This window comes from Alligator mississippiensis, chromosome 5, assembly GCF_030867095.1.
Source record: "Alligator mississippiensis isolate rAllMis1 chromosome 5, rAllMis1, whole genome shotgun sequence".
NCBI lineage: Eukaryota > Metazoa > Chordata > Crocodylia > Alligatoridae > Alligator > Alligator mississippiensis.
Window position 1 is genome coordinate 11,832,405 of NC_081828.1, and position 15,593 is coordinate 11,847,997.

General features: G+C 41.0%; 1 long non-coding RNA gene across 6 annotated transcripts in view; it reads left to right on the forward strand.

Moving 5' to 3' along the window:
• The first annotated feature begins 270 nt into the window (after positions 1-270).
• Positions 271-15,593, forward strand: part of LOC109281096 (uncharacterized) — a 74,666-nt gene continuing 59,343 nt past the window's right edge. For all 6 annotated transcript variants that reach the window (XR_002087635.2, XR_002087633.2, XR_002087640.2 and 3 more), the window contains exon 1: positions 271-384. This is a non-coding gene — a long non-coding RNA (uncharacterized LOC109281096). The remainder of the gene's footprint in view (positions 385-15,593) is intronic.

Here is a 15,593-nt window from a genome sequence, read left to right on the forward strand (position 1 = left end):
AACTGAGGCTCCGATGGCACTGCCTGCACCAAAGATCTTAAAATCTAAATAGAAAAGGCAAAGGTATGATCTCGATTACTACAGAATAATTTACTGCAGTTGCAGTAAATATACTCTGTACCACTTCTCCCAAGCTGGGTTCCAGCAGTTCTTGCTATTTATTACCTGTTTGGACGCTGGGTGGATGTGGAGCTGGTTTGCATTCAGCAGATTACCTGGGGATGTAATTATCTAGGGAAGTAGGCACATGACTTCTTTTGCATGGTAACTTTCCCATGTAGTAAAGCTGCTACACATTTTTCAACTACCCCAGATACAACTAACTTACTGCACACCAGAACTGAGTGTCATGTGTTTGCTCCCATTTTTTTCCTACTTAATAAGGTAAGTTGATTACATTGTAAATGTGTTGTGTGTCTACAGCTAAAGGATGGGAAGAGACGTGGGCATAGGAGAGGCAAAGTGATTTTCTTGGGGGCAGAGATCAGAAATAAAACCCAGGTTTCCTGATTCTTAGAGTGACGGGCTGTCTACTTCACCAACCTGCCATACACAGCTTTATTGGGTTGTCCTCTGCTGGGTTTCTCTATGTGCTACAGAGAGCGCTTAGTTTGTTGTTTAAATAGCTATAGATACATGAATCTCCATCTTCCCACTAACCTTTCTGACTTGTGAAGAAAAATGTTAACTATTACTTAATATTAAACAAATATATTGAAGATTTTTTTTTTTAATTTTAAACTGTAAATACTCTGATTTTCTTTTGCAGAAACTTTAATTGATTTTGGTATTTTGATATGATTGGTTAAGAAAAAATAAAAAAGTTGATTTAGATTGCTTCTGGTGTCTTAAAAATGATATATTTACATCTTTCAAATAACATCAGAGAATATAGAGGTCAATAAATAGCAGAGAAGTTTTTACTGGATTTTCAATCTAAAAATAACATTAAAGCTGGCAAGATTTTTTTTTTCTGGTGAATTATACATTTTTCTGAAACAATACAGTTACAAAGTGACTGAAACTATTTGTCAATATTGATCCAAATTTGTGACATATTACATGGTAAAAAAAAATGCAGTCATTGAAAATTCTGTTTTGGCATTTTGCAAAACAAAATGTTTCAACTATTTGCTTTGAAACTATATTTTTCAAGATTGACCTAAATTTAAAATGTTTAATAAACAACCCTGACATTGGAAAAAAAAAATCTTTATTTTGGGTAATACAATATTCTATATCTATATATCTATAGATATAACACAATATTCTATATCTATATCTATAGAAATAGATAGATATAGGTTTTCCCACCAAATTAAAACACCATTCTTTGCATAGCTCTGAATAAAACACTAATCCAAAGGATGGACACACAGACTCTCTTTCAGTTTTCAAGTTATTCAATGAAGGAAAAAAAGACAACATTCTCCAAGTTTCCCTTAGCTGTTCCTCTCAAAACAAGGGAAAACATATTTATGACCACATTACATGTTTTGTTTGGATGCTTCCAAATTCAAGACTTCTATTAAAACAGAGCATCACTCAATTCAACCTCAAGCGAAGGCAAAAGACCATGATTTTTGGCAATACAATAGAAGTAATTACTCTCTATAAGCAAGCAACATGGCCTCATGGAGCATTATTTTTATTGTATTGCTTTGCTTGAGATATCCCTGAACTCAGACATACTGGGATCTAATCATCCATTTGTCATGGAAGCAGATCTTCCACTGGGTGCCTAAGGAATATAGGTTAAAGTGCATGAGAGTTAGGACTTTCATTCTCTCCATTTTCTCCGCTCTTTCATACTGATATTGGGCCTAGTAGAAAGCTCACTGATGTCTGTGGACAGCTGGCAAATGACCTTGTTGAGCTTGGGATCAGAGCCATAATTTAAGGCTATATGACACTGGAAAAATCCATTATATTTTCCCTCACCTGTCTGTTATCCTTGGTGGAGGAAGCTGTTTTAATAGTTATTTCACCATCCACTTGACCCTGAGCCTTGTAGTACGGAAACCGTGCAGCCCACTGAAAAGCTGGCTCTCTCTCACATGCACTAGGATTAGATTTCCAAATGGAGTCATGTACCATTAAAAATAAAATGCCAAAAAATGCCCTTTGTTGTAATAGCAAAGACCCTTCCCAAAGTCATGCCTTTATTCCTTACATCTACCCTACAGGCCCATTCTCCAGTTTGTTTGGATATATGAACCCTGCTTCTCCATTCTTCCTTTCTCTTTTGTCTCTAGGGGAGGTTTCCGCCAAGCCAAGTGGAAGATTTAATATAAAACAAGACATATAACTGCATTCAGAATACTCTATTTTAAACAGCATGTGTGCGGTAGTAAACTTGTGGGAGTTTCTAAACAACACTAACTACCAGCCAGCCTATTTTCTGCTCAGTTTGAAGGAGTCCTGTGGACTCCTGTTGCTCGCACTAGCAACTGGTGCAGAGGCAGAGCAAATATCTCCTCTTTCCCTTTAGGTTTTGGGGTGCAGATTTCCTAAGACCTTGCCTTTCACAGATGGCCCTCAACAGTGAGGCTTGGGTGAATTAGGTCTGTGTAGGCGTGTAATTTTTCCAAAGATTGGTCTTCCTAGAAGTCTCCTATGAAGGATTATACAAACTTCCTAAAATAGGCTTCTGCTTCTAAACTGTCTTCAGCTGGAACTGTGGTTTTCATGGTAGCTAGAGACACTGTTACCTCTTACCACTGTTGACTAATTACCTGAGAAGTTAGTCAGACTTTGGGATCTAGCAAATTTTTTGGTCAAGAAAAGAAACAGAAGATGGAGTCGGGGTTTTCTACGATGCAAATTTGTTTCTTTCTAAGGAATGGGCAGACCTTGAACACAGCGGGGATCAAACAGGAGTTGATTTCTTTGCTCATGTTTTCAAGGTCTTCTCCAGCCAGCATTTGGCCCGAAAGTTGCTCAAGGCTTTTATTGGGGTCACACTCTCGGTACTTGTCGTGGGTACTTCTTTTGCCTCTGTTTCACGTTATTTAATGCTTCTCTCGCTTCTGTCACACATATACTTCTCCAAGATCAATCCCCAGCAAATCCTCTCGTGTGTACCTTCCTGTGCCTTTGTTGCGAACGGTGATATTACCTTAAGCTTTGAGTACAGGCCGCTGTAGTTTCATTTTATAAAACAGCTTAATTGTTTCTTACATTTTTCAAGAGTGAAGGGTGACTTCAACTGTTTCAGGGATAATTAACTCAACTCATACTATTATTTTACAATGTGAGAAACAAGTTGCAAAGTCAATATGTATACACTTTATACATCCTTGTGGCTGTAAGCAAGCATGCATCACATCTAGCTTTTCATTAGCGAAATAAGATAATGATAAGAGTTGGTTGAAACTGCACGTACTGAAAGATAAGGTGAAGTTGGATTCTTGTTACAGATCATTGACTAGATACTACTTCTGAGTCTTCTTAATCATGCATCCAAGAGCTTTCATTGCAGTTAGCATGATTTTAGTCTGTTGTCTCCTCAAGAGTATCTGTAGTCATCTCTCCATTGGTGTTAAGAAAAACCATGTCTCCATGAGGAGATTTACCCATTGTTGACAACATATGTCAGCTATCAGCATAGTTGAATGGGGATTAATCATGGTAGGCTCCAGAGAACAATAGGGCCCCATCTGTCTGACTTTATAGATAAGAGGCAAATCAAAAAAGCCAAACTATTGCACGACAAACAGACCACAGAGATGTGCGAATTAATATTTAGGGGCTCAATCCAACAAAGCTACATGGTATAGGACTTGATGTTAGTAAGTCTATTGGATGTTCAGTAATATTTACGCAGATTAGAAAAGAACGATGTTCTTGGTAATCTGTGAGCCAAGGACATTTCATGAGCACAGCACTAGACATGTAAGAGTATCAATTATTTGTACAGTTTGGGGCTTCCTCTCTGAAGAGCCTGGAAGCAGCATATTTTATGTGTGTTTGCTTTTCACAGAAATGTGTTTGCCCTATGAGTTTGTTCTCGAACATGTGAAAATAGTCTATGGAGAATGTCTCGAAGAATAATTTCGGGTCACGGTGTTGAATCCGCTTACCTTGGAGCTGGTACATGGAAGTCCAGCCTTAGTAAGCATCTGATACTAAATTACAGCAGTTACCTACAGCAGAAAGCTTTCTAACTATTCTTACACAACAACTAGGTGAACAGTCCAAAAGTAATGGTATGCAGGGGCGTGGGAATGAGAACTTATGGTTTTAGGTCCAACTCCATCTCTGAGTCACTGTGCATTTTGGGCTAGGGACTTAAGCTTTCTGGGACTCAGTTTACTCAATTCAAAATGGGATATAATAGTACTCATTGGATCTCATTAAAATAGTATGTTTCATCATTAATAGTAGTAGTGTTCTTTGAGATTCCTTGATGGAGGTTGATACATGCCTACAAAATATTATTACTATACTCCATGGGGTTGACTGAGATGAATATCACAGACTGAATTTCCAGAAAGCCAGATGTCTTATAACAAAAGGACATTGTTGCTAAATAAGTACGGATAGGTTCAAGTCATGGTATTCCACTAAATGCAAACAAAACTCCACCTTCCATGCTGTGTGCCAAATACTGAAGTCCTACTAACTCCTTGCTCAGGCAAACTCCCACTGAATTGACTACAGTTTTTCCTGAGCCAGAATCTGGCTCTCTGCGAATAACCCAACACAGTCTGTTGACTTTTAACCCTTAAATTGTCAAACTCAATTATTTCCAATTAAGCAGATGGCTGAAACTAAATAACCTATAAAAATATGGTTTTCTGGCTCCAGCTTTAAGTCAAATTGAAGCTTGTTAAACATAAATGTTGCACTTAAATAACAAAAGGGGAAAAAATTGCCACTGAAGCCAAAATTCATTTCTTCACAAAAAAACCCCATAAAGGATCAATTTCTATGGTTTAGTATTACCAAACTTGGCAGTGACTCGCATTTGAAGTATAATGATGTCATCTGGTTGGCCTTTTCCCATCACAAACAGTAAATCTTAAAATCTGGAGAGATCTTTTATTTGGTTATTCATATTGTACTGCATCAAGGGGTTACAGCACATGTGCTTGGGCTTATTAAAATCATCTGGAAGAGAAGAGCTCATTATTTAAAGGCACAGTGCTTGAACCTGTTTTATTTTTGGTGGTGTTTTCTTCATTGTCTGTGTTTTTTTTATATCAGATGCCTTCAGAGTTGCATACTTCTGCAACGTTGGGACAGAGACAGGTTTTGTGTGGCTCTTAGCAGCATCTAGTAACCCATGCTTTTGTACATGGAACATTGATGAATGCAACAGGTAAAGTGTGGGGAATATACGTTACCTTCTTTTTCCTTTTAGAAACAGGCCTTATCTGGATAAACCACTTTGTAGGCCTTTGAATGGGAAGTTATTACAGTCTGGCACTGCTGACCATTAGAAACTTCCTATCTGGGTAAGTTGTACTATACCCTGTACAACTTTGTTGTACTATACCATGCCAAATCCTTAATTCACTGATACTATTCAAGAGCTACAAGGCCTGTTCTTTTGCCATGGTGCAATGGATAAATAGCTGCCTGGATTTTTTTGTGTTCTGTGCTCCCATAATATCATCTGTTTCTTTCCCTGCTTTCCCAAGTCTCAGAAGGCTTCTTATGCAGTTAATTTTTATTTACGTTTCTGAGGTTTACGTTGTTTGGGGTTTGGTTTGGGTCATCGGCTGTTTTTCTTGGAATAGTCACCCGTTGACTCCAGGATGTACATACTATGCTATTTCATGGAATTTTCCTTCATTGTGGATTGTTCTGTGTTTCTTCAGGGCACAAAGCCAGTCTACGTAACCTGTTTTTCCAGTCAATGGATTTCTAGTCAGATGTCCGCATGATGTCTGATTATCCTCTGCTTAATAGTTTATTCTCATTTTCTCAACGTTGCTGCATCCATGCTTGTATGGTGTATTGCAGACATATTTTGTCCTAGGGAATTGGCTGAGTCTTTGGTGACTCTGTAGTGGCTTGGTTATACAGCCTATGTGTTTAGTGGTTTCATTGGCTTCTTAAATCCCTTCTTGCTATGGGATAGAGATGCAGCCTGTAAATGTAGGCAGGCTTGAGAATTCAGGGTTGAAATGTTCTACTGTAACCTTACTAAAGGTTGCAGTAGAACTGCTATATCAAAAGTGTTATTTGAAAACTTCCATTCAATTGTAAACACTCAACCCCAAGCAATGTTCAGAAACAAAGCAGACGGTGCCAGGTATAAAAAATTGTTATGTGGCTGAATTTACCAAAAAAACCCAAACCGCAAAACAAACAAGCCCATAACAATACATTCTTTTCACAACATGGCTCGAAGAGGAAACACGGTTCACCATTTGAAAAATCAAGATAATCTCATTTGGGAAAGCAGTGTTTTTCTAAATGCTTGGCTAGTGTGGCAAATAAGATAACCTTGCCGTAATTATGAAACATTAAGAGATTGCTTCTCTCATTCAAAACCATTGCGAAAGCAACATTTTAAAGTCTAAGGCATGGACTCTCAGCTGGTTCAAACAGTTCACTGCTTCATGGCAGTAACTAGGAAAATTTGTACTACCCGAGAATCCTGAGACCCTGCTCCTTGACTTCTCACTGTTGGTCTCCTGCCCATAAACTAGCCAGTTTTACTTTCAATATATATTTTTAGTGTTTTTTGATGAAACCCCTCTTAAAAGTTTAGATCCACTCTGAAAACTGGCAAAGCAGGGTCCTAGATATAATAGCACTCAGTGGGCATGTCTCCACGTGCTATTAACATGGAGCAATAAACTCAGGCACGTATTGCGCTGGAGTTTATTGCTCCTGAGATCACCATTGAATGTGTGCCCAGGACCACAGCATGTTGAGCTGGGTTGGAGCAGCCCTGGCTTGCAGGGGGCTGGTGGGTCAGCCTGACATCCAGGGGCTGCTCTGACCTGGCTCAATGTGCTGCAGAGGGGCTGGCTGGGACACGAGGGTGTTTCAGGGAAGGACAAGTTGACAGGCAGCCCCTAAACTGGAGCACGGTCATCCCCGAGCCAGCCCCATCAGCATAAAGAACTCTGCTACAGATAGTACTTATTTTTAAAATTACTATCTTGTGGCAGAGTTAATTAGTTTACTCCATCCTAATAGCACCACACGTTTAAATGGTGATATTTTGCTGCGGAGCTGATTAGGCAGCTCAGTAAACATCTTGTGTAGATGCGTTCAGGTGCGTCTGATCACATCTGCATAGTTTGTATACAAGGTAAAAATTCGGTCTGCAAAATTTGTCCAAGGAAACTGCGCAATGTCATCCACAACTTGGTCTTAACTGTCTTCTGGACTGAAATTTCTTGCTAACCTAATACATTCTCTGCTCCCCCTCATTCCACGTTACCTCCAAAGTTAAGCATCCCTTAAGCATCTTAGCCATGTGGACAATGGTGTCCAAAAGTTCGATAAAGTAGAAGTGTGCAGAGTAGTAGATTTTGACTGGATTTGCAGCAGCAGCATTACTACTATAACAAGAATCTGGCGCTGACTTGAAAGGGCTCCATCAATTTTCTGAATCCTTGAAGCAGGAGCCTCATTCCTTCACCGTGCATTTGAAATACGTTACGACATCAATCTGAACTGCTTTATTTGTCCTATGAAAATTATGATGGTTAGAAAATTGGCTTGGTAAAGCTTAAATCAGTAATAGATTTGCCTCAAAAGGAGACTGCTGATTCATTTGTTTTGCTTTGTTTTAAAGAGATTAATAAAAATATCTGACGAAACTTGTCCAGGGGAACATCTTCATCTGGGGGGATCATTACACAAGGGGTTACGATGTTAAATGATGCATTCTTATATTATAATGCTTTATATTATTATTAAGAATTATTCATAATGATTAACTATTTATCCTAGTCTGCCTAGAGAGCTGCCAGATGCATGTGACACAATGCTGGATATGGCACTGGCTCCATTTCAGGGTACTGATATTCCTGTCCAGGGCCAGCCCTCCAAGACTAGTTACAGCCTCTGTGCCATTCAGGAAACATGAAGGGAGCTGTAACTGAGCCTGGAATCCCCCCAGCGTAGAGAAGCAGAGAACTTCCCTAGCAGAGAGGTTCATGTCTGGCAAGGAAGGGCTGTGTAGCAGAGGCAGAGCCATCCCTTGGGTAGAGCGAATCAGGGTGGCCACCCCAAGCCCTGCACTTTGGGGGGCCCCACAGGGCCAGGTAAAGCAGCTGCGGCCCCTCCTGCAGGGCTCACCTGGAGCTGGCGGCTCAGCCCTGTGCTGCGGAAGAAGTGTCCAGCTCCTCACCATCCCAACCCCACCTCCCCAGCTGTGCACTGCCAGCTTTATGTTCATTGAAGAGCGGCTCATCTGGAGCGCACGGGATCTGCTTGGCCCCAGGTACCAAATTTCATTGCTAAGGCACTGCCTTTGCAGGGGTCCCACGGTCCTGCAGAGGCTGATTTGCCCCGGGCCCTACACCCCCCTTAGGGTCAGCTCTGAACAGAGGTGTGCTTTGCTATTCCTATGCTCCATGATCCTATGATTAAGTGGGAGTAATCTTAAAGACTTTAATTAGGAGCTCTATGTGACATCAGGGCTGAGAAGCAAACAGCCCTGATAATACTTAGCTTCATAGTTCCTAGGGTCGGAAGGGACCTGAACAGATCATCAAGTCTGACCCCCTGCCCTGGGCAGGAACGAGTGCTGGGATCATAATACCCCAGCCACGTATCTATCCAACCTCCTCTTGAAGACCCCCAAGGTAGGGGAGAGCACCACCTCTCTTGGAGCCCATTCCAGAGCCTGGCAGCCCGAACCGTAAATAATTTACTTCCTTCATACCACACAACTAGTATTGACTAGAGGCTGGTGTGGTATTGAATTTGCCTCCTGAAGTCCTAAATGGTTTGAGGTTCTGACATACCCGTCCACCCTCTTCCTATGCTGGGCCATGATACCTGGGACTCAGCTTAGATGTCAGAGCTAAGAGTCCAAAGATTGCAGGACAGCGGGGAATCTTCAATCCTGGAGTCAAATTCCACATTTGTCCAGTAAGTCCAATGCTCTTGACCTTCAGGACTTCATCTGCCCATGCCATGTTTTCAGTTCCAGGGTAGGTATAGAAATATCAGGGAAGATGGAGTGCTGGCGTTTAACTACAGGGGTTAGTTCTTTACCAGAGCTGATGGTAACTGCTGTATTTTTGGATGTGTGTACAGGTGGAGCAAGAGATCAAGAAACATGCCTTTTTGTAAATAATGGAAAAAATACATATGAAAGAAATGGACAGCTGGACAGGACCATAAAGTTCAAAGATGAGCATTCTCCAAGGGGAACTGCCTTTTTAAAAATGTCATGAAATCATACCACTGGGAAAGAGTACTAAAGGGCATAGAGGATTTTTACCTGTGCAGTATTTTGCCTTTACGATTGTTTCTAAGCCAGTCACTCCAGCCAGGTGAAATAGTTTCTGGCTCAGTTCATGATGTAAAGATTACCAAAATCTCAGCAGCTCATACTCATCAAAATGACCTGTCCTGTGTGGTCTTAATTCTCTTAACTTTTTGTCTGATATGACAGCTTTCAAACTTCACATCGAAATGTTTTGAGAGAGAGATGGAGATTCGCAGATGAGGTAAATGGATGCAGCTCTGATGAGTTACATTGATTTATATCACCTAAAAACTTAGCTCAGTTTCCCTATTTGCTTTTTAAGACATTTTACCCCTCCTGTCCTTTCATTGTTCTTAGCTGGAAACACGGACAGGCAGCCCCAAGTAGTCTTCAGACCCTGATCATGCAGACTGGCGAGTCCTGCTCACTCTTTGTTCATGTAAAAGTTACCTGTATAGGGACAGTTATGCATAAATCAGCTGAGCGGGGTATTCACTGGATTACCTCGATTGTTGCGTTGCACTGTGAAAGAGATGTCATATGCCACCCCGTGTATGACTGTATTTAAGTGCCTGGCACAAGTTGCACTTAAGATGTGATTAAGAGGTTAAATACTAACCCAGCCACAAGAGCAGCTCAATTTAAGGTGTGAATAATCAATAAATGACCCACAAAGTTATTCCACATGTAATAACTAAGGGGCAGACAGGGTTTTGACAGGTCACAGTGTATGGGGAACCTGCCATTGTACTGCTTCAGTCCAATGCCCCCATGCATGGGAGCTGTACAAACCCCGTGTGCCACCCACCTGGGCAGAACACATGGGTTTATGTTCCTGGTGCATGGCGATAATGAGCTGATGGCTGGGCCAGGGACCAGTTTGGTTCCTGGCTCCAAGTGACAATCACTGATTGGTTTCATCTTGCTGGTGAGAGAGCTCTTGAGCCTGGGCTCTTCCTGTACCTGCAAATAAGATGCGACTGGGATCTAATCCCTGTTCCCAAAATGATACGCCCTTGTAAAAGCGTGTGGCTTGGCTGGAGGCGCGATTGTTGAGATCAAGGATTAGATCCCATCACGTCTTCAAATGACATTCTTCCAGGGGTCTATGTGGGAGATGAATGGATTTTATGGTTTAAATGACAGTGTGTTTGTAATGTTGCAGCGTGGTTGAAAAGGCTTTATTGGCAAGCAGTTGGTATTGCCATGTTACCAACTTCTCCGTTTTAAGGACTCTTTTTCTCAGGGACTCACTCTTCCCTTCTCCCCTCCCGTGTTTGTATAATTTCTATTATAGCCAGGCTCTGCTTCTGGATCTAGGCCTTCAGGTCCCCCTGCAATGTTAAACAATAAGAAGAAAGAGTATATTTATCCTCTTTCTTTCACCATTTCACCCGCCTGCCTTTGCATTCTGGACTGACTGTAGCAGCCACTGCAACCTCCTTGGTGCTTCAGTTTACTCATCTGTAAGACAGTGGTAATAATCTCATGTTAGCTCACACTGTTGTAGTCAAGCCCAATTTATAAGTGTTGTAAACTCATTTATTACACAAAGGGTGCAGACAGAAAGCACTGCAGAAAGCAAGACAAAGAATTTCCATCAAAACTCTTTTTGACAGATTATTGAATTTCCAACCAAAGGGCTTTTCCTTTTTTTCCTTGCAAAAAGTGTCTGCTTTCCATGGAAAGCAGATTCTAACTAAAAACCACAAACCTTCTGGCTGCAAATTAAAAACCTCTTCCCTGAAAATTGAAGACTCTTTTAGATCTGGGGCTTTTTCATGAAAAATTGAAATTTTCTGTGAAAGAAAACTCTATTTTTGACTGGCTCCAGTCTGTCCTAGCTTTACACTGTGGTGTGCTTGAACACTACTGGGTTTGATTTGCCTGTAGCTTTCAAAAAGTGTAATGATTAACATCATTGCACAGGCCTGGTAAATGACAGTGAATATTTTAGAGTTATTATACCTGAAGAACATGCTTCCAATTAATGTTGGTCTGCACTGTTTCAAAATAAATATGTAACTCATTATCAGCTGGTATCATGGGTTTTGAATCAAAATACATCCCAAAGGAAATGTATAACAAATATTTCATATCAGTTGCATAAATCAGGAGAAAATGTGCAGTATTCCTTTCTTTTAGTCTTAGACGCTGTACTATTTGAAATACACACAAGACTATGTGCCAGTTTCCCTCTAGATGACAAAGCTCAGTTACGGCAACTGTTTCACCTGCGCTCCTGAAAAAATCCATTTTGAGGTTACAGTTTTATAGCGAGCCAGCACCAGAGTATATCAATCGTGCATGGCTCGGAAGAAGTGTTGCAGAGCACGCTGCAACAGGAGATGTCCCATAAAGGCTGTTTGCTCAGGGGGCAAAATTCCTTCTTCCAGCTTGCTTGTATGCTCAGGAAATGCCCAGTACATTATCCATGTAAGTGAAACAGCTTTTGCTGGCTAGATCTTTCCATGCCTCTTTAGAGGCAATTTGTGTCCCTGAGACGCTCCTTTGTATCTACATACCAGTCACTCCAGGCTATAGTTGGGTTGAGTATGTTCAATCCAAATAGAAATAATAATTATATGAGGCTGGAATATCTGCACAGGATCCCAGAAACCCTTCTTACAAAATTCAAGTCTTGTTCACAACATGGAAGGTTCTTCTTGTGCAGGTCTTTCCTTCTACTGCGGAGATCTTGATTACCTATCTGGAAGAAGAGGAGTAATTATCTGCTTGATGGCCCTCAGTCTTATTACATGACTGGAAATCCTATTACTGTGCATCAAACCTAGAGAAATCATGTCCTAGCTATGACATTCCCCCTACCTTATTTTTTTTGGTATGAACATCTCCCTGCCACCTAGCTTCTGTGGAACGCTCTTCTGAACCCTATTCATCCCCAGGCACCAGTTTCCTCTCAGTTATCTCCTTCCCAAAAAATCCATTGCCATTGTGAAGAGAAGGACTAAAGAGGTTAAATAGATAAACCAAAAACCTGTCTGCAAAGAATGCAGAAGGGAATAGCTTGAGTCATTTGTTGGGCCTCAGACTTCCTCTGACTTAACTGGATCGGCTAGGTGTTATCGTCCTTTCACATAATGTCAAGGCTGAGCTGTGCTGGCCTATTCCCTGGCCAACATAGCAATTCCAAGAAAGCCTGTGCTCTGCTGAACAGGCAGGTACATAGTTACCAATGCTGGTGGTAGAAGGGCACTTTTGCCATCAAAATTCACATTTCCACTGGGAGGCTCTATTGATAGTCGAGTCAGCAAAGCAATAGTGGTAGTGACTCCAACTTGTACAGCCATTAGTCACCACATGAACTTGTTTTTAATAATGTTTTTCTGCCCTCTCTCCATCTCTTCTCACCCTTACTATGCTGTGCCTTGTCCATATTTTTAAACTAAGGTCTTTCTCCCAGAGCCCATGGACCCTAAAGTACTTGGGTGGGTATAGTAGCAAAAGATTGCTGTTGATTCTTCTATAACGTAGGTTAACAAGAGAGATTGCAAGAAATCTATTGTCCTGCCTCCTGGAGTTAGCCTGGGAGAAAGGTCGTGATGATGAGGAGCTACCGTCTTCCCCTACTGCTTTGGAGACATGGGAGTAAATTGGGCTGGGTCTGTACTTGGGAAAGCATATGCACTTTTTGACCTCTGGCCCATGATGGGAGAAGGGTAGAGTACCTCCTCTTCTGCCCCAGCTGTTCTGTTCATTTGTAGCCACCTGCATCGGTGGACAGGGATGTTGAGATACTGCAGAATTTGTATTACCCACTGTGCCGCCACTCAGGATGTCAGTATTTGGTGCCGGTGCACTTTCCAGCTGTTGTTTGCTTTCTTATTTTATATTTTTTCAAAAAATATAGTAGCATGTGCTGTTGTTCTTGTCCCACTCACCTGCTTGATACCTGTTCAGAACCCTGATCCTCCCAATACCGATAAATCATTCCCATTTGACTCGTTGTTATCATTTTTTCTTGCCACATCCATCCTTTATGTTCTCCAGACCAATTAACTTGTATTTCATTTTAGTTTTGGTCTTTTTTAAAAACAGAATTCCTTTCTCCAGCCTTTTTTTCTCTGGGTGGAGCATCAGGCAGAAACAGCTTCTTCTCTTCCTAGAAAAAGAAATGTTTTGCTTAGTTATTTTTAAATCCAGAAAGAACATAAACATTCGACATGGGCCACTAACTGTGAGTAATGCGTAATCAAATGCAAGCAAGACACTCAACATGGGTATCTTGATCACGTCCCAAAAAAAGAAATGCCAGCTACAAAGGGCGAGATTCTTTGCTGATGTGAGCTGGCGCAATTCCACCAGCCCCGAGAGTCTGCGCCGAAGGCCCATAGAAAGTGTCATTCTTTGAATTTGATGGGGCAACATGGAAAGCTGGAATCTCTATGTATAGTGTTATACAACACTAGAGATACAAAATCAACATAAGAAAGAAGAAAGAAACCTTTGAAAAGAGTTATGGCTTTATGCATTTTATTAGCTTGGAAAGACGATGGTGGAGAAGGATGCTACGCAGACACTTGCACAGCTCAGTTGCTGTTAAAGGCTCGGTTGACATTCCAGTATGCATGTTCACTTACTCGATGCATCTTGTAACCGGATCCAGATCCCAAAGTATCCCTATTATTAATTTATCCTTGATTCTTAAACAGGCATAAGCTATTTTGATAAAGGGAGGAGAACTATTGTGACTTTCCTTCCTTTATTGCTCCTCCCAAGATAAAAAGAACAGGATATTGTATAGCATTGTGCCAGGGGTCTATATCATCTTGGAAAAGGTGCTGGATTTCAGATCCTGTGTCTGTAGCCATTGCTTGCTTGTTGTTTTGTTTAATGGAGGAGGGTTAACAAAAGGCTAGATTTTCAAGGATTTCCTTCATGTTGCTAATCCGATTTAACGAAACTTTTTCTTTTAAAGGTTATTGTATTATTGACAGACAGGGAAGGCCCTAATTCAGCCAAACAAATATCTGTTGATGTTTAAACATGTGGTTAAGGAATTTCTTTTTCAACAAAACATTTAAGTATTTACTAGATAATAGCTAGATAGCACCTATACTCTGTTAATTAAATAGGGGACCTTGGATCAGACTGTATAAATTATTCACAAAGAATCATAGAAAAGCAGAGCTGGATGGGATCTCAGGAGATCATCTTGTCCAATTCCCTGTCTAAGCCATTCCAGCCAAGTGTTTGTCTAACTTGCTCTTTAAAAACTTCCAAGGATGAAGATTGCACAAACCTGCAGCAAAGCTTAACCATCCTGATAGCAGAAATGTTCTTCCTAATATTCAGCCTAAACTTCCCTTGCAGAAATTTTAGATCCCTTTGTCTTTGTCCTGTCTCCTGCAGCCACAGAGAGTAGTTTGTCATTGTCATCTTTACAGCTACCTTTCAGGTATCTGAAGATTATTAAATCTCCCCCCCACCCCCGGCCGAGTCTTCTTTTCTCCAAACTAAATAATATGAGGCTGGAATATCTGCATAGGATCCTGTAAGTCATGTTTTCTAGATCAGTAATACTTTTTGTTGGTCTTTTCTGACTTCTTCTATTTTGTTCATGTCTCCTGAAGTGTTGGGCCCCAAACTGGATGCACCAGTCATGGACAGAGCAGAAGCATGACTCCCATTGACTTGCAAGCTGTGTTTCTACCAGTGCAACCCACTATGCTGTTGGATTTTTGTTCCCAACGGGAGCACACTGTTGACTCATATTCAGCTTATGGCCTCCTATAACCCCCAGGTCCTAGCCAGCAGTACTAAAGCCTAGTCAGTTGTTCCCAGTCTGTATTTGTGCATGTGATTATTTCATCCTAAGTGTAGGACTTTACACTGGGCCTTACTGAATTTCAGTCAATTAATTTGGGCCATTAGTTCAGTTTATCAAAATCATTCTGAAGCCTAATGGTATTCACCAGAGCATCTGCAACTCCATAACATTCCCTGCAATTTTGATGGTAGGTTTTTAAAAATATTTTATTTCTAAATGTCAGTTGTTTCTTCCTTCTTTCCCCCCCGAATCCATCTGTGACCACAGTTTCAGTGCTATTACTGGGATCAGCCAGAACTAAATTAGAAACTAGTGTAGCTGCAGAAACAAGATTAGGTGACAACCAGGCCTCATACTGGGAACTATGAACATACTTTGAACACTTGCACAGCA